The sequence below is a fragment of the Scyliorhinus canicula genome, chromosome 14 (assembly GCF_902713615.1).
Source record: "Scyliorhinus canicula chromosome 14, sScyCan1.1, whole genome shotgun sequence".
Classification (NCBI taxonomy): Eukaryota; Metazoa; Chordata; class Chondrichthyes; order Carcharhiniformes; family Scyliorhinidae; genus Scyliorhinus; species Scyliorhinus canicula.
This window is the reverse complement of record NC_052159.1, coordinates 74521874-74547739: the sequence shown is the minus strand read 5'-3', so window position 1 is coordinate 74547739 and position 25866 is coordinate 74521874. Positions and strand designations below refer to the sequence as shown.

General features: G+C 47.0%; 1 protein-coding gene across 1 annotated transcript in view; it reads left to right on the top strand.

Moving 5' to 3' along the window:
* LOC119977294 (neuronal PAS domain-containing protein 2-like) overlaps positions 1–25866 on the top strand; it is a 241839-nt gene that overhangs the window by 5405 nt on the left and 210568 nt on the right. Inside the window, 1 exon segment of the mRNA XM_038818048.1 lies at positions 9525–9642. The gene's annotated coding sequence lies outside the window, so the exon portion shown is untranslated.

Below are 25866 nucleotides of genomic sequence, written 5' to 3'. Positions count from 1 at the left end.
GCTGCCTGGAGAACCGGTGCGATTTCCGCTTCACCTAGTTTAGTAAATACCCATCACATTAAGTGCAACTCAGTCCTTTAACTTCACAGTGACAAGCCTTCTCTGGGGTAAAGAACCCAAGGGGTGGAAGCCCCCCCCCCAAGCTGCAGGCCAATCAAAGGCTGGCAGCTCTACTGAGTGGCAGTTCCATCAGGGAGGTGGTGGCCGCTGCCGGTATGACACCCACCTGAGGCCGAATCTTGTCACTGGATCCCAGACAACAGATGAGTGATGGAAGGTAGTGTGGCATGGGTTGGGGGTCACGGGGAAGGGTTGGCAGCAAGGGCAGTATCTTGCTGATGCCAGATACTATCAGGCACTGAAACCCCCTCCGCCCCACAGGGACCCCACAGACAAAGCAGCAAAGGTTTGCTTGTTGAGCCATCTGCGGGCCAGGCCCCCTCACCCACCATAGGGTTGATAGTAGCAGCGGAGAGTTGAGGCCCTTATTTGCTCACTTCAAGTCCTCACTTGGTGGTGAGGTGGGAAGGCCTTCCGAGCATGGGATTAATCAGATTGGAGGTGGGAAGGCAGCGTGGACCCTACCCAGCACCCTCCTGCCTGATTAAATGCCCCTTGTCCCCAAATTCACCAAACGGAAGAGCAGTAAATTTTGCCGGTGATTTCCTAAGGCTGGGGAAACTCAAACACTCAAGAGTTAAATTCAAAACAGTGCATAAACCCGTAGTCGTGTTATAATATTTAAAGTGCCAACCTGTCTCCTTGGAGCGGGTTGGCTGCCCATATCCTGCCCTGCTTCCATTAAAACTATTGGTGGGTGGGATGGGTTCGGGATTGAGATTTTTAATATTTTAACCTGCCACTCAACCTAAATCTGCCTGTCCTTTGGGTGAAAGTTTCCCTTCATAATGTTCTCACAGTGCTTCAGTTTGGTTTTCTAATAAATAAAGTGATACATCCTGTTTGACATTAATTAGTTTTGAACTGTGTATTCAAAATTCATATCAGTGTGGACACCCATTGCACAGGCCTCGCTTAAGCACTGCCATGAATTCAAAGATCCTGAAATGGAAACAAGTTGACTTCTATATTATTATATATAATAGCTGTAATCTATTTTCAGGACTGTCAGCAAATTTGGAGGTTAGTTTTAAAACTCTGTTCTCCTCTCCATTCTCCCTCATCTTAGCTGAAATACTGGTACAAATGCTACATTGCCCTTACTTAGGAAGGGAAATTCAACCAGAATTCCCAAGCTTGACTTGTATCCAGTGATTCCGAGTAGGAGATGTAGACATCACGTCAGGGATAGGTTTACGATTTACTATGATCCATCTGGTGTTCAACAACTTACTAATAGTCACAAATGAATTGAAAAACAACCATGGAATTAGACAGCAGCATTGAGCGAACTTCGCAAAAAAACTCAGGGAAGCAAATTAGTCTGAAAATTACTACTTAAACTAGTAACTAATACTGAGAACTATACTGAGTGAAGTGTTTTGGAGAAATTATGGAAAAGAGTTTCAATGGTTTATGAACAGTGTTAGAACTGAACACTTAAGTATTATTAGTTATTATTAAAAATATATTTCTGACAAATTTTGCCATCATGCATTGGACTGCTAAGTATAGTTGTGATGTTAAGGTCGTTTGGCGTGTGGCAAAGGTTACTTTAATGTTTTCCTTCGAGACATACCACTATATTATGGCTACTAAAGCACCTTTAATAATGAACATGAAATTACTATTACAGATCACTATTATTCAGGGGAGAAAATCTGCCTTCATACCTGGTCTGGCCTACATGCGACCCACAGCAATGTGGTTGGCTCTCGACTGCCTTTTGAAATCATACCTCCATTACCAGCCCTGGGTTTGGCCTGTCCCATGTAGCTGAAGTGGCAGCACAATGGTATACAGTCAGTTATGAGTGGTCATTGGAGTTCTCAACATCGCTTCCAGACCCCATGAAGTCACATGGCATCAGGTCAAACAAGGAAATCTGCTGATTATTACCTGTTGGTTTTCCCAGTTGATTCATCAGGTGTTCTGCTGGGAGGGCCGGCTAAGGGAGAGAGCTGGGGTCGGGGTCTCTGTCTTATACTGTTTTGGGTTTCGCGCCCATCTGGGCGGACCCTCTATAAACTTGCAATCGATTGGGTCTCTTCCCAATCGATTGATTTGAATTTCCCCAATAACGGGGCTGTTCCTCGATCACTGGGCGGTTCTTTCCACCTTGCTTGTGTCCATTTGTTTCAGACTCCACTGGCGCCGGGATGTCTGACCTGCTATAGAATGTTTCAATCTCTTCTAATTGTTGTGTCCATTGTGCATGGGAATCACCGGGAATCACTCACTTAATATGCGCAGCTTGTTAGTTACAATGCTGTCTGGTTTCTTTAGCAGCCAGAATACACAGGGGATTCTGCAAACTGCTTGTCTCTTTGTAGACAATGTAGAAAAATGCTCAGCTCAATGTCCAACCCATAGAAACAGAACAAACCCAATGGGCAGAATCTTCTTCTATCAGCATTGGGGAGCTTGGACCCAGGAAGGGCATTTGCTGAGGTAGGGTGGTGGTGAACCTGAGCCCCACTGCCTTTCTGGTTCCTCCATAATTAATCCAGGTAGAAAGGCCCATGATTTACCTTTCCACCTCATTGCCAATTGAAGCCCTGAAGTGGCCAATCAATGACCAATTAAGGGTCTTATCACAGGCACTGGGATTAACCAAGCTGCAAGCAGGCCTGTCACCAACTTCAGGGAGGAGAGGAGAGGTGAGAGGAGGGGAGGGCTTCTGTGATCGAAGGCAATCAGTGCCTGATAGAGTAACTAAACATTCAAGGTAGGGTATAGTGGCCCACTGGGAACCATCCCCCTGTCCTTGATTACATGCCCCCTCTTCTCCTTCTGCCCCCACCCTGAAGACTCTTCCTCCTCCCACATTAGTTACCAATGGCCTGGATCCTTTGCGATCCTGGGACTCCAATATCTGTTTGTCTAGTAGCAGTCGCGTCCTCCTCAGTTGCACGGTTGAGCACAAGAACTGACAGCCTCTGATTGGCCAACAGCTCTTGCGAGGCAAAACTTCCACCCCTGGTCTTGATTCAAGGGGAAGGCCCACTAATGGCCTTGCCAGTGCCTGATTCATTATGCTTTGGCGGGTCTTCCAGAAAAGAAGCACTACAGAAAAGAGGAACTTTCCAGCTGGCAGGCAAGACTTCCAGAACCACAACAAGATTCCTCCCAATGGATCAATTACTGTCCTATCAGACTATTCTCAATCATGAGCAAAACGATGAAAATTGTCATTGGCAGTGCCTTGAAGTAGCACTTACGTAGCGACAACCTACTCACTGATACTCAGTTTGTGTTCCGCCATGGCTATTTAGCTCAAGACCTCATCAGAACCTTGGTCCAAATATGGACAAAGGAGCTGAATTACAGAGATGAGCTGTGAGTGACTGTCCTTGACATCAAGGTAGCACTTGACCAAATGCGACATTAAGGAGCCCTAGCAAAACTGAAGTCAGTGGAAAACGGGGAAATGCTTAGTCGTTGGAGTGATACCTATCACAAAGAATGATGGGTCTTGGAAGTCAATAATCTCAACCCCTGAACATTGCTGCAGGAGTTCTTCAGGGTAATGTCCTAGGCCAATTACTGTTAGCTGGTTCATCAATGACCATTCCTCCAAATAAGGTCAGAAATGGGGAAACTCACTGATTATTGCACAATGTTCATTAAGATTCAGAGGTCCCCAGATATTGAAGAAAACCCTGCTCATATGCAGCAAGACCTAGACAACATCCGGGTTTGAGCTGAGAAGTAACGTTCATACCACTCGGGTGCCAAGCAATGGCCATCTCCAACAAGAGAGAATCTATCTCCCCCTGACATTCAGCAATATTATCATCACTGAATTTCCCCAATGTTAACATGTTGAATGGTACCATTGACCAGAAGCTTAACTGGACCAGCCATATAAATACAATGGCGACAAGAGCAGGTCAAACAGAGGCTGTGAATTCTCTACCAAGTCATACCTTGATTTCCCAAAGCCTGTCCACCATCTACGAAGACAAGTCAGGAGTGTGATGGAATATGCTCCACTTGCCTGGATGAGTGCAGTTCCAAGAACATTTAAGAAGTTGAATACCATCCAGGAAAAAGCAGCCCACTTGATCCGCACCCCCTTTGCCACCTTAAAAATGCACTTCTTCCACCACCAACACACAGTGGCAGCAGTGTATACCATCTGCAAAATACAGTGCAGCAATTTGCTAAGGCTCCTTCAACAGCACCTTCCAAACCCATGACGTCTACTGCGCAGAAGGACAAGGGCAGCAGACACATGGAAACACCTTCACCTGCACCCCCTCCAAGTCACGCATCCTCCTGACTTGGAAGTATATTGTCTTTCCTTTACTGTTGATGGGTAATATATTTGAACTCCCTCCTTAACATCACTGAGGGTGATGTGATCAATGTAAAACAGATATTTAAATTAATTAAATTGTCATCAAATATCTGGTTGAATGTAGCATGTCCATCCCACATACCCTGTCACTCAGTTGGTTAAAGCCTGGAGATCAGGGGCTGATTCTCCATTCCTGAGACTAACTATTTATACTGGGGCAGGATTCGTGGACTTTTACGACAGCAAAACTGGCGCCGAACCTGGACCGATTCAGCAACTGTGGAGGGGCTAGCACCAGCGCCACATGGAACACAATCAATTCCAATGAAAAACGATGTGGAATTCACTGGGTCCGTGATTGACACTCGGCAGGTTGACAAGCTGCAGCCTCATATACACATTAAAATCCCCACACACATCATCCCAGCCAACAAGATGGTACTGGTTATGCTGGAGCATGCCCATACAGCTGATGGGTCGGCTGGGACCAGAGGGCACCTTGGGGGGGGAGAGGGGACACCTGTATGACATGTGGCCCTAAATTCACAGTGGGCTGTGATACACTATCAATTACGAGGAGACAAGAGTAGAGAGTAATCGAGGCTTTATTAAGCAGACCGTCCCGTTCTCCCTCGCCACTTGCCCGTTTCCCCGGGGCTTGTAGCTGGTCGTCCTGCTCGAGTCGATGCCCTTGCTGAGCAGGAACTGACGCAGCTCATCACTCATAAAGGAGGATCCCCGGTCGCTGTGGATGTAAGCGGAGAAACCAAACAGTGAAGATGCTAGTGAGGGCTTTGATGACTGGGGCAGACGTCATATCGGGGCATGGGATAGCGAAGGGGAATCTGGAGTATTCGTCGACCACGTTAAAGAAGTACGTGTTTCAATCGGTGGAAGGGAGGGGCCCTTTGCAATCCATGCTGAGGCACTCAAAGGGACGGGAGGCCTTCACCAGGTGCGCTTGGTCTGGCCGGTAGAAGTACGGTTTGCAATTTTGCAATGGAGTAGGGTAGGTTGCGGGCCTTTACAAAATGGAAGAACCGGGTGACACCCTCGTGTAGGGCCTGGAGTCGGTTCATTTGTGCGCTGGCACATGTACCTAGGGATAGGGCATCGGGGGGCTCGTTGAGCTTACCGGGGTGATACAAAATCTCGTAATTGTAGGTGGAGAGCTCGATCCTCCACCTCAAGATTTCATCATTTTTGATCTTGCCCGCTGTGTGTTATTGAACATGAAGGCAACCGACCGTTGGTCAGTGAGGAGAGTGAATCTCCTGCCGGCCAGGTAATGCCTCCAATGTCGCACAGCTTCTACGATGGCTTGGGCCTCCTTCTCGACGGAGTAGAGCCGAATTTTGGAGGCATGGAGGGTGCGTGAAAAGAATGCGACGGGTCTGCCGGCCTGGTTGAGGGTGGCGGCCAGAGCGACGTCTGATGCATCGCTCTCGACTTGGAAGAGGAGCGTCACGCCGACTGCGTGCATCGCGGCCTTGGCGCTGTCAGCCTTGATACGGTTGAAGGCCTGGTGAGCCTCGGCCGTCAGGGGGAAAGCGGTGGAGTGAATGAGTGGGCGGGCCTTGTCCGCATAGTTAGGAACCCACTGGGCATAGCACGAGAAGAACCCCAGGCATCGTTTGAGGGCCTTGGGGCAGTGGGGGAGGGGGAGTTCCATGAGCGGGCGGATGTGATCGGGTTCGGGCCCTCGAACTCCATTTTGCACCACATAGCCAAGGATGGCTAAGCGGTTGGTGCTGAACACTCACTTCTCCTTGTTATACGTAAGATTCAGGAGTTTGGTGGTGTGTTTGAATTTGGAAAAGTTAGCGTCGTGGTCCTGCTGGTCGTGGCCGCAGATGGTGATGTTATCCAGGTACGGGAAGGTGGCCCGCAGTCCGTACCGGTCAACCATTCGGTCCATCTCCCGTTGGAAGATCGAGACCCCGTTAGTGACGCCGAAGGGAACGCTAAGGAAGTGGTAAAGGCGGCCTTCTGCTTCGAACACAGTGTATGGGCGGTCCGCTTTGCGGATGGGAAGCTGGTGATAGGCAGATTTTAGGTCCACTGTCGAGAAGACCCGGCACTGTGCAATCTGATTGACCATATCAGATATGCATGGGAGGGGGTACACGTCGAGCTGCGTGTACCGATTGATGGTCTGACTGTAGTCAACGACCATCCTGTTTTTCTCCCCAGTATTCACAACTACCACTTGGGCTCTCCAGGGGCTGTTGCTGACCTCAATGATGCCTTCCCGCAGTAGCCGCTGGACCTGAGACCTGATGAAGGTCCTGTCTTGGGCACTGTACCGTCTGCTCCTGGTGGCGACAGGTTTGCAATCCGGGGTGAGGTTTGCAAACAGGAAAGGTGGGTCGACCTTAAGGGTCGTGAGGCCGCATATAGTAAGGGGTGGTAGTGGCTTGCCGTATTTCAGAGTTAGACTTTGGAGGTGGCACTGGAAGTCCAGGCCCAGTAGGAGGGCAGCGCAGAGGTTGGGGAGGACGTAGAGCCGGAAGTCGCTGAATTCTCCGCCCCGGATGGTGAGGGTGGCGGAGGCCAGGGTAGTTTGTTGTGTAAAGGGGTGTAACACAAGGTAATACGCCTTACCGTATCGGGGTGGATGAAGCTCTCTGTGCTCCCGGAGTCAAGAAGGCAGGATGTCTTGTGCCCATCGACCTTTACCGTCGTTGACGCGGTTGCGAGGTTGTGCAGCCGGGACTGGTCGATCGTGAAGGAGGCGAGCTGTGGCTGGTGTTGGTAGGCCCCGGGCTGATCGGCGGTGGTTGCGGGCGATGAGCGGCTCGATGGGGTGCCTGACGAGCAGCGGTCCTGAGGCGAGGAAGATGGTGGCGCCCACGGGGCGCACGTGGTGGGCGGCGTTAAAGATGGCGGTGCCCACGGGCCGCACGAGGTCTGATGGGGGGAAGATGGCGGTGCCCACGGGTCGCACATGGGGGGGTGAAGGAACAATAGGCCTGGTTACAGCGGCGATCGACCGGGCCTGGCACACTGCAGCGAAATGTCCTTTCTTCCCGCAGGCAATGCAGAGCGTGCTCCGCGCCGGGCAGCGCTGCCGGGGGTGCTTTGTCTGCCCGCTGAGGTAGGACTTGGGTCCCCCCGGGGTTGGCTGGCTGCCGCGCAGGCTTGGGGTTGGCTGGGGGCAGTCGCTGGTGGGGTCCACGATGGGGCAGTCCCTGGTGGGGTCCACGATGTCCAGGAGGAAGGCGCCGTGCGGTCGGGGGGCGTACGCTTGTACATTACGGGAGGCAACCGTTAGTGAGGTCGCGAGTTTCTTGGTCGCCGCGAGGTCGAGGGTAAGAGGCGCTGGCGGATGTACGCCGACCCTATGCCCGTAACGAAAGCGTCCCTGATTAAGAGTTCGAACTGTTCAATGGCCGAAACTGCCTGGCAATCGCAGTCCCTCGCCAGGGCGTGCAGTGACGCCAGAAATCTTCCAATGACTCACCGGGGAGTTGATGCCGTGTGGACAAGAGGTGCCTGGCGTAGAGTTTGTTGGTCTGCTGGGTGCAGTTCTCTTTCAGAAGCGCCAAGCCATGGCCTCAGCGTAGGTGGGTGCGTCCCGGATCAGGGGAAAGATATCGGAGCTCAGCCGCGTATACAGGATCTGGAGTTTCTGTGCTTCTGAGGGTTGTTCCGTTGCAGTTCCGATGTCGGCTTCAAAGTAAGCCAGCCAGTGGGTGAAGGCCGACGTGGCATTGTCTGCTTGAGGGTTCAGCTGCAGGCGATCCAGCTTGATGCGGAGGTCCATCGTTGTAAAATATCTGCTTAATAAATTGATGCACTATCAATTACGACGAGACGAGAGTAGAGAGCAATCAAGGCTTTATTAAGCAGAGATGTGTAGCCTCCTGCAGCTTCTGCCGAAATGGCTGCAGCTCGGTGAGCACACACATTTATACTCTGCCTACAGGGTGGAGCCAGCAGGCAGGGATCTACCCCCGTACCTGTAGTACAGGAGCCTTACCGTATTACATCTCATGTATGTGATATATACAAACAGTGGTGACTACCACAGTCTGTCAGCAGCTTGTGCAGCTGCATGGCTGCCTTTATGGCTATGGCAATGATGTTCCGCGCATGTCCACCCTGACCCCACAGCCCACCTCCTCCCCCCCCCCCTTCTATTCACCTTGGCAGAATGCCCCCAGGCCAGCAGCATACTATAGCAATGTTGGACACTTTCTGTACCCTCTCTCTCCCTCAGCAGCCATGACGCCGATTTCACGATATTTAAAAGCATAAGTGAGCTGCGCATTGGAAACTCGGCCCATCGGAGGCTGAGAATCGTGGAGAGTCCCGAGAATACTAGGTCAGGCCCACTAATGAAATGCAAGCGGCATCCACTGTACTTATGTTCCAGACCGCATTGAGTCCGCTGTTGGGGTGACGGAGAATTGCGATTTGGTGTCAAATCACCGCCTGCCGTGATTTTGGCGTCGGAAGCTATTCTTCGTCCAATCACATTTCCCGATTTCGGCGTCAGCCAACAAAAAATCCCACCCCAGAGGTTTGATTTGTAAGTGTTTGTTGAGTTAGCTGATCTTTGATGGAATATAACAATTACCCACTGGTGGGTGGGAAGGAAGATCAGATGGTCCCTGGCTCCCTGCCCAATTGTGTGTAGGCGGGGAAGAGGTAATGTGAGGATCTTGCATTTGAAGAGAGAGTCTAGGCAGGGGACTGCTTTCTTCTTAAAGCAATCACATTACTTGCATAATCTGGAAAATGTCATATAAACTGGAAGAACATTGTAAACCATTCAATAATTACATATACTGGGCACATATTTTATAGCACCTGCACTGGTTTTATGCCAGTGGAAAGACTCCAGACCCCAAATCATAATGATTTTGCAGTCTTAATTTGGAATTTGAATTAAAGTAGTTTTTTGTCTGGTATCTTTCACAATTCCATCCATATCCTTGTTTGAATGAAAGCATAAGACTCAATTTCTAATACTGTATGTGTAATTTAATCACTGCACAGTAATTGAAATTTTTTTGATATTAATTTGACTTTATTTGAAGTGATATCATTTGCTGTTCTCTATAATTTAGGATTTGTATATCTGTATCCTTCCCAGGTAACCTCACAATCAAATCAACATTACATGAAATTAAATGACGGTTAAATTACAGACATTAAGGAATAACAGAGACTTAAGGAAGACATTTTGAGCAGTGAGGTAATGGAGATAGTTGGTAAGTTAGTGGTGAAGCCTGGACAATTATTTTATGTTTTTTATTATCATTGCAATATACAATGTAAAACTAAATTCACATGTATTTCACAGATGAATTTTTTTACACTACAAGCTATTAATTTAAGCCATAACCTGTCAGTAATATATGAGGCAATGAACAGCTCCTATGCTTATCAACTGCTAAGAAGTTTATTCAAAGCAACAAATAGTTTATTGCTGGAAATAATCCTGAAAGAAAGGGGCATGTGTATATACTGTAGCATTTAAAGATTTTTTGTTTTGATTTGCTTAAAAATTGATTTTGTTTTATTATTTTCAACTGTTACTGATTATTCTGATGTCATCACAGGATGGTGTTGAATATTTTCATTCAAAAAATGACACAGTTTGCACTTTGGATTATACACTAACATTTTCTTATTGGTCAAGTGTGCCAAGTGTATCACAGGATTAACATCGGTTACACGACCCAGACTCTCCATTCTGTCTGCTCAACTATACCAAGACCTATAATGCACATGTGAATGGAGAAAATGTGCCAATACATAACAGATATTATGGATGATTTTGTAACCAATTATTTGTAGTGCATTATCAATCACAATCTATGAATTGTGATAGTAGTAAGAATGACTAACAGACTTATGGATCATGGTAACCAACAATTAGACTATTTTTAAAGACAAGCACATGGAGAACTGGAATCAGTTGGTAAAGATGTGAGATTTGAAATATTCGATATCAGTACATCGAGATTTTAAACATTAACATTGCAAGAGTAATTTTGTATTTCCATCTTGAAAGAGGGCTTATCCACCCCTGGAATGAGAATCTTATTTATATGTGTGAATGTGTTGACATTATTGGTAGAAGTTATTTAAAAAATGACAATCATAAAAGCTGCATAGAAGGCAGTTTTCTTCAGTATTTAATTTTTTTGCTGAGCTCACCGAGCACTTGTATAAACTTACATACATTTGATGTGAAGTTAAAATGAGTTTTTAAAAAAAATAATAGGAGTTATATTGGATAGTCCCCAAAAACAGGCATGAGGTTTGTAATGTACAATTAACTCCCTCCTGTTTATTGAAATGCAAGCAGCATGCAAAGTTGATGCAACCTGACCATTAGGATGATTGCTACATGCCAGCATAAACACAACTTCTCATTGGCTACATGCATCAGCACGTGTTCCAAAATTGTCACATCCAGCCACCAGTTCAAGCTAGCCTCAACCTCTTAAAAGGAAGCGGCATTGTGGTTGGAGTAGGTGTTAGTCTTTTTTTTAGATTAATTTGAGGATGTGAGCATTTGTTGCCTATCTCTTATTGTCCTTGAGATAGGATGATGAGTACCTTCTCGAATTGCTACAGTCCATGTGGTGTAGGCACACATGCAGTGTTGTTAGGAAGAGAATTCAAATTGTGACCCAGCACAGGGAAGGATGGGCAATATAACTCCCAAGTCGGGATTCTGGCTGACTTAGGGGAATTTGTAGGTAGTGATGTTCCCATGCATCTGTTGCCTTTGTTATCCAAGGAGCTAGAAGCTGCATGTTTGGCAGGAGCCTAGGCGTGTTTCTGCAGTGCATCTTGTCCGTAGTACACACTGCCGCTGTGCGCTGGAGGGAATGAATATTTAAGATGGTGAGTGGTGCGAATCAAAGGGTTCAGATAATGCAAAAATCCTTGAATGTCATTGGAGTCACATTCATCTAGGCAAGTGAGCAGTATTCCTTCACACTCCTAATTTATGCCTTGTAGATGGTGGACAGGCTTTGAGCAGTCAAGGGATTAATTACCCACCACAGATTTGCTAGCTTCTGTCCTGCTCTTGTAGCCAAAGTATTTATATGGCTGGGTCTGTTACGTTTCTGGTTAACAATGGTGATGGTGGGGGATTCAGCGGTGGTAATACAAAAAGGAGCCATGCAAGAAGTGAATCTGGCCTGAGAAATAGGGGAGAATAGGACAACAAAGAGAGCAGACTCCAAAATTTTGATATGCTGCACTGGAGGCTTTGATGAAAGAGGTGGAAAGTAAGAGAGATCTCCTGTATCCACAGAAGACAGGAGGCTCTCCAAATACACACTCTTAAAGTGCGTTCAGCAGATAGTCATCTTGAAATTCAAGTTAGGAGCCCTAAGCTCAATGATCTCATATGGGTGCTCACGTGAGTACACTTTCAAGTGCCATGTCCTACCAACTCCACCATTAAGCACTGCTGAATTCACCACAAGGCCATCACCCACCTATCAACAATCTCTATAAGTCAGGGTTTCGACCTAACATTAATATGCTCCATTACACTCTTGCAGACATAGCACTGCTGCAAGCCTCACATTCACATTTCACAGCTTTCATAGATTGCTAGCTGTTTAATCGTGCCATCCAGGCCACCAAACAGATTGCACAACACTTCCTGACATACTTCCCTCTCTCTTGCAAGGGAAAAAGGTGCAGAACCAAATACAACAGGGGATAACTTTTGGGTAACAGAAGGACCAGCATGTCCTAACCCTCCATGCGACGATGGTAGTGGCTTTTACTGGAACAGTCATTTCTGAACCTTTGGCGAGCAACAGGGCAGAATTAGTTGAAGATGATCATATCCACATATCTATTCCTACTTTTCATATGTCACTTCCTCTTCATCACATAATCTCTTCTGACTTAAAAACTTCAAATGGTATACACATGTTCCTCTTTCTGATATCAAATACCCGAGAAGTGCAAGCTGACCAGGCAGTTGGGGAACATCAAGCAGACCGTTATGGCAATGGCACACCACTGATTTATTTCATGCTCACTTCAATCAGCTCAGACACTGCTGCTGTATGTATCTTAGGGGATAGACTGAAGACAGGGGACACCAACCAGGGCAAAAAGCAAGTATACTGCAGATGCCAGCTCATCAGAGAACACACGTTCTGCTGCAGAAGACTCAGCCGCAAATTTATTATCACACTTACATTAGTTCTTCATGGTCAGCCAGTTCAGTTTTTATTTCTGCCTTTCTTCATCTTCCTCTTCCTCCACTTTCCTGCTCCTCCTCCTACCTCCTCATCTCAAGCACTTATTCTGTTGGCAAGGACTGTCTCCTCATGATGCCAAAATTGTGCAGCACCCAGGAAATCTCCACAAAACCTCACAACCACTCATGAGCCATGTCGCCAATAGAGAACCCTGTTGGGCAGTAGCCAATTTGCTTTGCTGTGGTGGCTGAAACGCATCTGGGACAGCAGATTGCTGCAGAACGAAGGCATCATGACTGCTGCCAAGACACTGGGCATTGACCTGCATGCTGCACTGCCTATAGTCACATACCAGCTGGACTTTGAGGGAGTGGAATCTCTTTTGGTTCCAGTACATGGCAGAATTGACATGTGGCACCTGTAAAACAATTTGTGTACAGTTAATGACACCCTCCACCATGGGGAAGGCTGTATTCCGAAAGAAGCCATATGCTCACTGTATCTTTTTGCCTGTAGAAAGAGAGAATAACATGTAGTAAACTCTCTTTGCATAAGAACCTCAGTAACTACCCTTTATGTAACAGTGGATGGCAAACTGAAAGATGTTAAAATCTCCAGCTCCTGGAAGAAGCCACACACTTAAAAGATGCCACCTGCTGCAATTTGGAGCCGAAGTTTGTGTGCGCGATGCAACTATTTTTATCTCTGAATGGCACCTGCAGTGCCCAAATAACAGATGCCAATGAGCCCAGTCTTACACCCAAACTATTGTTGTATGTTATTTGTTTATGAAGTTATGTGGTATGAATGAACCCTTATTAAATGCCAACAGTAATTCTATCCTACTAGTTTAAAATAGGATTAGCTGTTTAGAGATAATGTCCAATGTCCAAAAAACACTGAATCCTCCAGACAATGATTATATACTAGTTTATTTATTAAAGATATCTCTCTCTTCCACCAAACTGCCGAATGTAAATGAAAATCATTTGTTGCGATATCAAGCACTGAACATTTTGACATGTAGGAGATTAGAAAACACTGTTGAAAATCATTTTAAGCCAATATGATGATTTTGGGTAACATGGGAAGCTGATCATGTGACATTTGCGAGTTTCTTTTAGTTTAATCGCCAGCTGCCATATTTTCTGTTTGTACAGCGAAAAGTGATTTTGTTTTGCCATTTTAATGAAAGTAGAAAAAATTAATTGGGACAGTTTCTTTTGTATGGTTTTGCTATCATTAATATCAAATTCTAGAAAACTCAACATGGACACAATGATCCCTTCCTTTGTTTTTACGAGTAGATTTATGGCTATTCAATTATATTAATCAGCAGTGGAAGGCAACCACTCAAACTGCATTTCTAAACACAGCCATAGAATAGTTCATTGATGCCCTGGTTACAATCTCTACTGGGGTTTCAGATTTTCATGATACATATCATTGACGTAAATTCAAGAGCAGAGATTTATACATCTAAGTTTGCAGATCTTGCATATGATCACAAGACAGAAGTAGACCAATCACCCTCTCCAACCGGTCAGTTTTCCACAAGGTAGATTAAGTTAACATTACCCCCAGCGTACTAATTTAAAATATTCAAAGCCTTCATTATCAATATCTGCAGCCTCTTAATCGATTGATGTGAGATCTTATCCAATAATTCGAAGGGCCTGTTCTGTGCTGTATTTTTCTATTACTAATATCAATTGAATACAGTAGAAACACAAATTATTTCTTTGGGTCGGAATAATCTTGGGCAGGATTCCCTGTCGGCCGATGCCGAAATCGGGAAACGCAATTGGTCTGAGATTTGGTTTTGATGCCGAAATCACGGTGGGCGCCGGTTTCACGCCAAATCGCCATTCTCCGGTGCATCGACAACGTGTCAATGTGCTCCAGAATGCACGTACAGTAAACACCCATATCATTAGCTCGCCTGACCCAGTATTCTCCGGGGCCTCCACGATTCTCTGCCTCCACTGGAGTGAATTCCTGATGACGAGGTTTGCTTGTGCTTTTCAAAATTGAGAAACTGGCGCCGTGGCTGATGAGGGAGATAGAGGAGGTGGGACACGGAGAGGTGTGACCGTGAGCTGCCGGGTCTGACACTGGCTGGTGTTGGGGGGGGGGGGGAGGCCTGCCAAGGTCGGTGGGGGGAGAGGAGGTGACTGTGGGAAGGCCCGTGGGGCCGGGGTGACCCTCCATGGGACTGGGGCGATGCCAGGCACGGACTGCCATTACTGTGGCCTGCAAGGCAGCCAGCTTGCTGCGCATCCTAGTGACCACTCACATTGGTCCCTGGTTATGCAGAGTGCCACTGGACCTTCTACTCAGCGGGGTCCTTCCAGGCGCCAAGTGGGGACCTGTCTGGGATCACAAAGCATTTGGTGCACAGGTGCATCCATGCCGCCATGGAGGCCCTAAATGCCCAGTCACCACAGTACATCTATTTCAATGTAGACCGAGCCCACCAGGATACCCCAGCATCAGGGTTCGCCGCCATCGCCGACATGCCCGAGTCCGGTGCATAATCGATGGGATGTGTGTTGCCCTATGGGCACCTGCAGATGACAGGCCTCTCTACACAAACTAAAAGGGGTTCTACTCGATGAGCGTGCAGCTGGTGTGTGAACATCAGATGCACATCTGTGCCCGATTCCCTGGGAAGTGTGCACGACACTTTCATCCTGGTACATTCGACGATTCCCGGCCTCTTTGAGGCACACCCACGGCTGGATGGGGTTGGCTCCTGAGCGACAGGGGTAATCCGCTGTGGTTGTGGCTGAAGACGCCTATCCAAAGGCTACAGACTGATGCAGAGACCCGCTATAATGATGCCCATGCAGCAACCAGGAGCGTGATCGAACGTTGCTTCAGCATCCTGAAGATGCGGTTCAGGTGCCTGGACCGTTCTGGAGGGACCCTCCCATATAACACTGAAAGGGTCGCGTGCATCATGGCGGCCTGCTGTGTCCTCCACAACATCGCGCAGCAGAAGGGCGACAGGCTGGAGGAGGCGGTGGAACACCAGGCCTCCTCCAACGAGCAGGATGCAGGGTAGGAAAGGATGGACAGGGCATGGGGCCTGAGCAGGCATGGGAGGCCACATGGCATGTGTGCCAGGACCAATGCACACACAATGCACTGATTGCCTCCAGGTTCACCGACTAGAGGATATTCTAGGCCAGGCCTCCTCCTGGCTGGCCAGGAGCATGGACACTGCATCCCACCCCCACACCTCCCCGCAACCTCCTCCCGACATGGGCGGGATGGGGGTGGGATACCGGAGCGGTGAACACTGGATGAACAGCGGTCCCTGAGCTAAGCCCACCCCTAAGGTCCGCCAATTCCACTCCACCCCATCCAGCCCACGCCTCACACCATACTGACAGAGCACTGAGGCAGGTTGTAACAGTACGAATAGGTGTTGACAACATATACACAGATACGTTTCCTTGCCCCTATCACTAAACTGTAACCTGCACCCATGCGAACTTAACTGGTATCTAATTTTCTGGCCTCACGGGCCCGAAAGCTATTTCTAGGTGGATCCCCAGATGCCACATCAGGAGTGGAGGAGGCCTGGTGTGATTCCTGGGCTGTGACCTGGGTCCCCGTTGGCAGGCGCCTTTTGGGCAGCCGGGCCTGGATGGGCCCGGCTGCTGCTCAGGTGTCTCGGGTGGCGTGGTGCTGCCCTGTTCTGCCTGCTGCCCATGTGATGTGCCAAGGACAGGAGGGAGGTGGCGTTCGAGACGTTGCATTAAACTGGCACCTCCCCTGCGGGCGTCATCAGCATGGGCCCCATTGCATTTTCCTCCTTGGGGTGCCCGATGGCTCCCGGGCTACTCCATGGGACAGGAGTGTAAGCAGAGTTATCCCCTGAGGCTTCCCCGGCACCTGCCGCTGCCAGTCCTGGAGGCCTGCTCTCGTCGCGGCCAGGCTCTGCATGCTTGCGGTCATGGAGCACAGAGAGTGCCACCACTTTCTGGGTCTGTGCCACATTAGCCAGTGACTATGCCATCTCCCTCTGGGACTTGGCCACCTCTCTCTGCGTCTGTGCCACGTCGGTCAGCGCCTGGCAATGCCGCTGCCGCTCTCAGCCTTGGCCCGCTGTGACTGAGCCACACTCAGGTGCGCCACTGCACTGTCCAATTAGCTCTGGCACATGGCTGCCTGTGAGAGGGCAGCCCTGTTCTGGGCCTCGGCAAGTGGCTGCACAGAATGCCCCAAGTCTTGAACATGCTGATCCATAGCTGCCATCCCGCCCCAAAAGCTTCCACCACGGACGCCACCCGTGCGGTGTTGGCCTGTGTGGCACGTATTGCCAGCACCACCTCCTGCTCCTGCACATGGTTGAACTCCTCCACCTGCCCTTGCAGTTGCTGGATGTACGCTGACAACTCCTCAAGCAATCCCTGGTCTGCAACTGCAACTCCACAATTGGTGGGACTGTCCGTTCCAGTAGCCTGAAATCCGACTGGATGGCATCTTGTCCCTGGGGTCTGCCTGCCCTCCAACTGTCCGCCCCCTCGGGAGATCCCACCTCCACCTGAGCAGCCTTCTCCGGGATGGGGGGCATGGCGAATGGCGGCGGCTGGCAGCCTCCTTCCTGGACCAGGGTACGGGGTGGTCAACCTCTCCTCCACAGAGTCCAGGATCCAGGAGGGTCTCAAGCTTGGCGTTGGTGAATCATGGTGCAGAGCATCTTGCTTCCATTTTGTTGGCAGGTATGGTGTGTGTGTCGGAGTGAAGTGTCGATATGCAGCTGCAGCGTGTCAGCTTCCTGAGTGTCAATCGCGAATCCTGCACCATTTCACATTGGAATTGATTGTGTTCCATGTGCCGCCGGTGCTAGCCCCTTAACAGTGGCTGAATTGGCAGCACGGTGGCACAGTAGATAGCCCTGTTGCCTCACGGCGCCAAGGTCCCAGGTTCAATCTCGGCTCTGGGTCACTGCACGTGTGGAGTTTGCACATTCTCCCCGTGTTTGCGTGGTTTTCGCCCCCACAACCCAAAGATGTGCAGGATAGGTGGATTAGCCACGCTACATTGCCCCTTAATTGGAAACAATGAATTGGGTATTCTAAATTTATAAGATAAAAAAAAACAAAAAAAAAACAGTGGCTGAATTGGTCCAGGTGCGGCACCATTTTTCTTGTCGTGGAAGTCCATGAATCCTACCCCGGCATCAGCACTTTGTCTCAGGAACGGAGAATACCGCTGCTTGTATTTCACTTGGTACAATGTTTCTAGCTTCATAAAGTACCATTCTTCCCCTAATCCCTTGATGGAAGCAGCACCATGGAGAATTTGGCAGTGTGTTCATATATTTATGGGGGGCTTTTTGGTTTTATTCATAACTGAGTATTTCATCTTGTGAGTATTATGCTTAAGCATCTCTTTTCCATTTGACTGCAGAAGGGGATCAAGTTTGACACTGGGTGATTTTACACTATCAGCTTGGTCATTTGCTAAATACTTCTGATTTTGCTTTCTATTGAAGTCAATGAAGATCATCAATTCGAATTGAAGAAAAAAGATGAAAAGATTAAAAAATTGAAAACAGCTATATGCATGAAAATTAGAGATGAGAATAGTGAGGAGGTGGCATGTGGAGTTCAAATTTATGTAAAAGGAATTGTTCCTACTCAAGCCCTGAGTTCTTTTTTTATATAAGATATTTTATTCCAAACACAAGCAATAACATCAATTCTACATCCAGTCAAAGCAAAGTATCCAGTTTATACAGTTTCCCCCTTTTAATCCCATCCCTCCCCCGCCCGCTACGACAAACAGCTCCTTAAATATAATCATGAACGGTGTCCACTGTACCTTGAAGCCCTCTTACGATCCCTTTAAGGCAAATTTGATCTTTTCCAATTGGAGAAAGTCGTATAAATCCCACCAGCTAAGCCGTGACCCCCAGTGGCGTAACGGGCCTCCAATTCAAAAGAATCCGTTGCCGGGCAGTCAGAGAGGCAAAGGCCACAACACGGGCCCTTTCCCCTCCCGCAGCTCCAGCACCTCCAACACCCGAAAGATCACCATCATAGGGTCCGGCTTCACCTCAACCCTCAATAGGGTCCCGAACACCACCTCCCAGTAGCTCGCCAGCCCCTCTCATCCCCAGAACATGTGAGCAGGGGTTGCTGCCTCCCCCCCATACTTAATGCAAAATCCCGTACCTGCCAGTACCTGAACTCACTCTCCCTTGGTACCTCAAATCTCTCCCGCAGCTCTTCCAGCCCCACAAACCTCCCCTCCGGGAACATGGAGAGTAGGTCTTACGAGGAAAGGTTGAGGGTGCTGGGCCTTTTCTCATTAGAACAGAGAAGGATGAGGGGCGACTTGATAGAGGTTTATAAGATGATCAGGGGATTAGATAGAGTAGACAGTCAGAGACATTTTCCCGGGTGGAACAAACCATTACATGGGGACATAAATTTAAGGTGAATGGTGGAAGATATAGCGGGGATGTCAGAGGTAGGTTCTTTACCCAGAGAGTAGTGGGGCATGGAATGCACTGCCTGTGGAAGTGGTTGAGTCGGAAACATTAGGGACCTTCAAGCGGCTATTGGATAGGTACATGGATTAAGGTAGAATGATGGGGTGTAGATTAATTTGTTCTTAATCTAGGACAAAAGTTCGGCACAACATTGTGGGCCGAAGGGCCTGTTCTGTGCTGTATTTTTCTATGTTCTATACACCTGACCCACTCCAACCCTTCCTTCCTCCATCATCTATATGTCCGATCCATCTCCCCTGACTTAAATCTATGTTTCCCATACAGTGGCGTCAGCACTGACATGTCGCCCAATTTAAAGTGCCTCCTCAACTCATTCCAGATCTTAACAGTTGACTCCACCACCAGACTCCCTAGAGCTAGTGGCAACAGGGCCGTCACCAGAGCCCTTACACTGGAGACCTTACAAGACTTAACTGTAATGCATTTGCCCCGTGATTGCGTGGGTTTCACCCCCACAACCCAAAGATGTGCAGGGTAGGTGGATTGGCCATGTTAATTGCCCCTTAATTGTACAAAGAAACTGAATTGGGTACTCTAAATTTATTTTTAAAAAGACTGAACTGCAATACATTTATTTGCAGCAGATTTTGTGAAAAACATTTATCCATCAGGTTTCCACGTGTCGCAAAATGTTGCTAACCATTGAGACACGTGATTAAATCAAGGAAGTTACTAACTGCATCTCCATAAGATGTTCAGCAGTCAAACAATTAATAACACTTGCAGAAAGAGGATTGTACATTAATTTTTTTAATTTTTTATTTATTTGTAAATGTCTTTTTATCAAAGTGATCTTCACTGCTGGTGTGATTGTGCACTATGTGGGCACTGACTTTCACGAAGCTGCCCTATGCCATGCAATGTGGCAGATTATTTGAACATGCAGGATAGGTTCCTAATATCATTCAACTTCTTTGTTAGGGGAAGAGGTCAACCTCAATAAATGTTGGATGCTTCTGAAAGAGGACGAAACTTAGAATTCAAGCACCTATGCTGCTCTTGCAAAACTCATTCTTCAGCCAAGCATTCAGAATGAGGTGTCTGGGAACTGTGTCCACACTCTCCATGGCTTCACTGTGAGTTCTTGACTGAGCTCCAAGAATGCCCAATGCACTCAGTCTTCAGAATTTCATTAATTTGTTCAAAGAACCGGGTTTATTAGCCCAGCACTAAACATTCTTAACATTTCTTGCGTGACTAGCAGAAGTTCAGTGAGTCAAGTTTCATAAGACTACACTGCAGACATATTTGATAACAATGCCATTACTTTGTGTTTCTTGGAATAAAGCTATTTAAAGTGCATTGAGGATTAAAATGTTGAATGTTATAGGATCCACAGTTCACAAACACAAAGCAATTAGGACAATTATATGTAATGGTAATACAGGTTCCACTAAATCAATTATTCGACAAAAATGAACCTTGAACCTGAATCACTAGTAAATACAATGTAAATACGATTTGGGGAAGGTGAATGTCCTGTAATATGAAACGTTTCATGCAAAGTTTTGCCATAGTCTTGTAACTACCGGCTGAACGTCCCTGCAGGCTTTGGTATTCCAGCATCAGGACCGAATGGCGGCATGGCAGTACAGTGGTTAGCACTGTTGCTTCACAGCGCCAAGAACCCGGGTTCAATTCCCGGCTCGGTATCCCAGTAAGGACAGCGGGTGGGCTTCTCAATGCTGCTGGCCCAATCAGAGGGCAGCAGCTTTCGAGGATCAGCAGCTTTAGTGGGAGAATACCCTGAGACAGGTTGTGACTGTGAGGCATAAATCTAATTGGTAAAACCAGAGGAGTAAAGTGGTAGGCCCTTCTGGATGGAGGGAATACAGAGAAATTCGTGGAGCTGGCGGCCTATTCATGGGGTGGGGGGTGGGGTGGGGAAGAGGGGGAGTTGAGAGGGGGAGTTGGGAGTAGTTGGTGGGGACTGGGGGAGTTGAGGTGAGTTGAGCGGGAGTTGGGGGTGGAGGGAAGTTGTAGGGGGAGAGGGAAAGGTGGGGGGGGAGTTGGGGTGAGGGACAGTTTAGGGCAGGGGTGGGCAAACTTTTCCGTGCAAGGGCCACATTCAGAAATTCACAATTCACAAAGGGCCGCATAGTATATTAAGTAAAATAATTACTTCACCCGGTTATAGAACATAGAACAGTACAGCACAGAACAGGCACTTCGGCCCTCAATGTTGTGCCGAACAATGATCACCCTACTTTAAACCCATGTAACCCGTATACCCGTAACCCAACAATCCCCCCATTAACCTTACACTACGGGCAATTTAGCATGGCCAATCCACCTAACCCGCACATCTTTGGACTGTGGGAGGAAACCGGAGCACCCGGAGGAAACCCACGCACACACAGGGAGGACGTGCAGACTCCACACAGACAGTGACCCAGCCGGGAATCGAACCTGGGACCCTGGAGCTGTGAAGCATTGATGCTAACCACCATGCTACCGTGAGGCCGTGAGGTTATGATTCTGGGCGCCTCATATAGAACATAGAACAGTACAGCACAGAACAGGCCCTTCGGCACTCGACGTTGTGCCGAGCAATGATCACCCTACTTAAGTCAACGTATCCACCCTATACCAGTAAGTAACCCAACAGCCCCTCCCATTAACCTTAAAAAAAAATTTAAAAAAAAAAAAAAATTTTTTTAAAAAAATCTTTTTTTTTTAAATGACTTGGTGGGCCGCAGAAATACCTTTGGCGGGCCGCATGCGGCCCGCGGGCCGTAGTTTGCCCACCCCTGGTTTAGGGGGAGAGGGGTATCAGGGAGGATGCAGACAGTACTGCAAAATTATCCATAATTGGGTGCTTATGTCTGTAAATTGGCTGTTCACCACTGTTCAGTGCAGCCAGCTGATCTGCTTCCCAGGCCGCTCCAGGAAAGATCCATAGAAATGGGGTTGGTTGGTTAGATAATTTCAATACATCTCCATCCTAATTTCCTGGCAACTCAGCACTCTCCCCTTCACAGCCCAGCTCCAATCTCACCACTACAAGGCCTGGAAAATCCAGCCCAAGGATCTTCTAATGAAGATGGAGTGTGATTTCTACAGGTTACAGCTGTAAACGTGCAACAGCAATAATAGAAATGGGTGAAGTCATTTATGATTATGAAAAGTGTTCAATGCAGTTATGAATTTATTAAACCAGTTTTTTCTACATCTTCCAACCTCCTCCACAGAAGCACAGATAGCAATCCTAGAATGAATAAGATTACAGAGAATACTACATTCCAGCTTTCAGACATTTTGAGGGCAGAATACAGGCCACCCGGTTAGGCCATTTAAGATCCGGTTGCAATTTGTCATCCTATTGATTATGAACACCGAGGTCCTGTGTCCATGTTAATGGTTACAAATGGAGTCGACCGGAATCATTTTGTCAGAACAACAGCATAAGCAGAACCTTCAGACAAACCCCTTAATCATCTAGCCAAGAGTATGTAGTTAGTTAAAACAAATTACAATCTACTCTATAATGATTGGTAAATTTTGCTGAGATAGGTTTGGGGCTCGATCGAATGGCCTCGTCACACCTGACCCGGTGATGTGACGAGGCCTTTAAATCTCGTAAGAGGCCTCTCGCGAGATTTACAATGCTCAGAATCTAACAAGATCAGCAGGCGGGATCCAGATTTATATATTTAAGTGAGCGGTTAGGCTCACTTAAATATATATGCATCGGATTCTTCCAGGGCCCAGGAACTAACCACCGTGCCTGGGAGACCTCACCATGGCACCGTTTAGCACTGGTCTACACAAACATGGACCAGGTGTGGACCACCTGGGGGGGTGGGGGCTTTGATGAAGGTAATTGCGGCCTCGGTGTGCAATGAATAATTTATAATTCTGCAAAAACAATGACTTAGAGGAAGGAAGTGAATGTATTCTAGCCAAATTTGCAAAAGACGCAAAAGTAGGTGGAAAGGCAAGTTGTGAGAGAGCTACAAACAGTTTGCAAAGAGATATTGATAGATTAAGTAAGTGGGCAAAAAGTTGGCAAATGAAATATATTGTGGAAAAATGTGAAGTGTTCATTTTGGAAGAAAGGACAAAAGAACAGTATTATTTAAATGGAGAAAATCTACAGAAAGCTGCGACACTTGGGGGGTACTTGTGCACGGAACACAGAAAGCTAGTACACAGATGCAGCATGTAATCAGGAAGGCTAATGGAATATTGGCCCTTATTTCAAGGGGGTTGGAGTATAAGAGTAGGGAAGTCTTGCTGCAACTGTACAAGGTACAGGTGAGAGCACATATGGAGTACAGTGAGCAGTTTTGGTCCCCATATTTAAGGAACAATATGATTTCATTCGAGGCGGTTCAGAGAAGGTTCACTAGGATGATGCTTGGTATGGCGGGATTGTCTTATGAGCAAAGGTTAAAAAGGTTGGGAGTCTACTCATTGGAATTCAGAAAAATGAAATCAAAATTGAAATATATAAGAAACTTAAAGGGCTTGACAGGGTAAATGCTGAGAGGATGTTTTTCTTCATGGGAGAGACTTAGACCAGAGGGCATAGTCTCAAAATAAAGGGGTGCCAATTTAAGACTGAGACGAGGAGGAACTTCTTCTCTCAGAGGGTGTGATCCTTTGGAACTTCTTGTCACAGAAAGCTGTGGGGGCAGAGTTCTGTGTATATTTAAAGCTGAGATAGATTCTTGATTAGTAAGGGAATCAAGGGTTACAGGGAAAGATCTGGAAAGTGGACATAAGGAATTTGGATCAGCCATGATACTATTGAATGATGGAACAGTCTGGAAGGGCTGGATGGCCTACTATTGTTCCTATTTCTTGTGGTATTATGGACAATTGGACTTGTTCCTGGAATGAAGGCGATATAGGGGGCAGTATTCACGGTAGCATGGTGGTTAGCATCAATGCTTCACAGCTCCAGGGTCCCAGGTTCGATTCCCGGCTGGGTCATTGTCTGTGTGGAGTCTGCACGTCCTCCCCGTGTGTGCGTGGGTTTCCTCCGGGTGCTCCGGTTTCCTCCCACAGTCCAAAGATGTGCGGGTTAGGTGGATTGGCCATGCTAAATTGCCCGTAGTGTAAGGTTAATGGGGGGGATTGTTGGGATATGGGTTACGTGGGTTTAAGTAGGGTGATCATTGCTCGGCACAACATCGAGGGCCGAAGGGCCTGTTCTGTGCTGTACTGTTCTATGTTCTATGTTCTATGTCCTGTTGCATTCCAGCAAGTGTCGATCAACATACATTCATGCGCAGGGACCTATTCTGTGCAATCAAAAGCAATATGTTCAAGCCTTAAGCCTTTTTTGGATTATCCTGGAGTTTGGGGGGCCTATAGTTTCCTGTCAATTTCTCCATGGCCACACCTTGACCAATCAGTCAAACTGCCAACCAACCAGCACCCTTTACTCCTGTAGTATGAATTGTTATGATCATTTGAAATTTGGCATTTTTGTATTTGTCCTGATGAGTGCAAGACAAAAAGCTTTAGAAAAATGTTTCTGTTTTGAGCAATATTCAAAAATAATTGCATATCCCTGCAAGTTTCCCCCTAATGGTAAACATTGTAAACAGAGCGTTAAATCACCTTGTCATCTGTAACAACCTCTTTTTAAACTGACCTACTTTTCATATTTGCCAGCAGCAGCAGGATAATCCAGTTTAGAACTACCAGAGGGGGATGGAATCACCAAGTGGTTTTGGAAATGTTCAGATAACAATCTTGACTACTGAATGTTGTCGCAATCTGCTGGTCTGTGAAAGATGTTGCTTTTATAAGACAGTCTTTTTTTAATTTAATGATCCAATCAGTAAAATATTATTTTGATATGGACTTTATTTTCAATGGAAATACCAAATACAACACTAGAAGATAAGTATTCTAGTAACCATAGCAACCTATGCTATCCATGCTGCTTTTAGCATTTTTCAATTGTATTTCGAGGTAATTGTGCATTAAATCCTACAGTGAGTTTATCTGTAAGAAATAATACTAAATGTGGTTTTATATATTTCTATAGTACTAAAGGAAAAGAGAAGCCTCTATTCTCATATTGGCGTCTGGATAATCAATATTTTTGTATGCTTATTGTACATTACCCTTGTGATGTCAATTGGAATTTTATGGGGAAGTTTTCCTGATTACCCTGAGTAAATTAGGCTTGGAATTTTGTGGATTGGCATAAATCAGAGATATGCAGAACTTTGTGCCAAATTGAATGTTAATTCATCTCACCGTTATTGATGTGAAATTTCCTTCCCAATCTCATTGACGTATGCTGACAAATTAGCGAAAATCAGTGTAAATAAATTTATTCTGAGAAAAGCACAAAATTTATCCTACATTCCTCCTTCAATTTTCTCTTTATGAGAATGGAAACAGCAGCATGATATTTTCACATCAGTCACAGCAAGTGAAAAAAAATACAATTGTGGAAAGGTTTCAATTTTCACTGTAACTCTCTGAAGCCATGAAATTAAATCCAGAGACATAGGGCAAGAATTCCTGGTTCTTCTGGCCAGCGGAATTTTTCGGTCCCACCAGAGTCGACCCCCAGTATGGGTTTCCCTGCAGTGGCACTGGGTGAGCCATGCAACTTGCCATTGACTTTGGCAGGACCGGGAGATCCTGTCAGCGGCCAATGGTAAACCACCTTCACCACGGGAAAACCTGCCATTGCGGGACTGAAAAATTCCTGCCATTCAAAATATCGTGCAGGTCTCAGTCAGAAT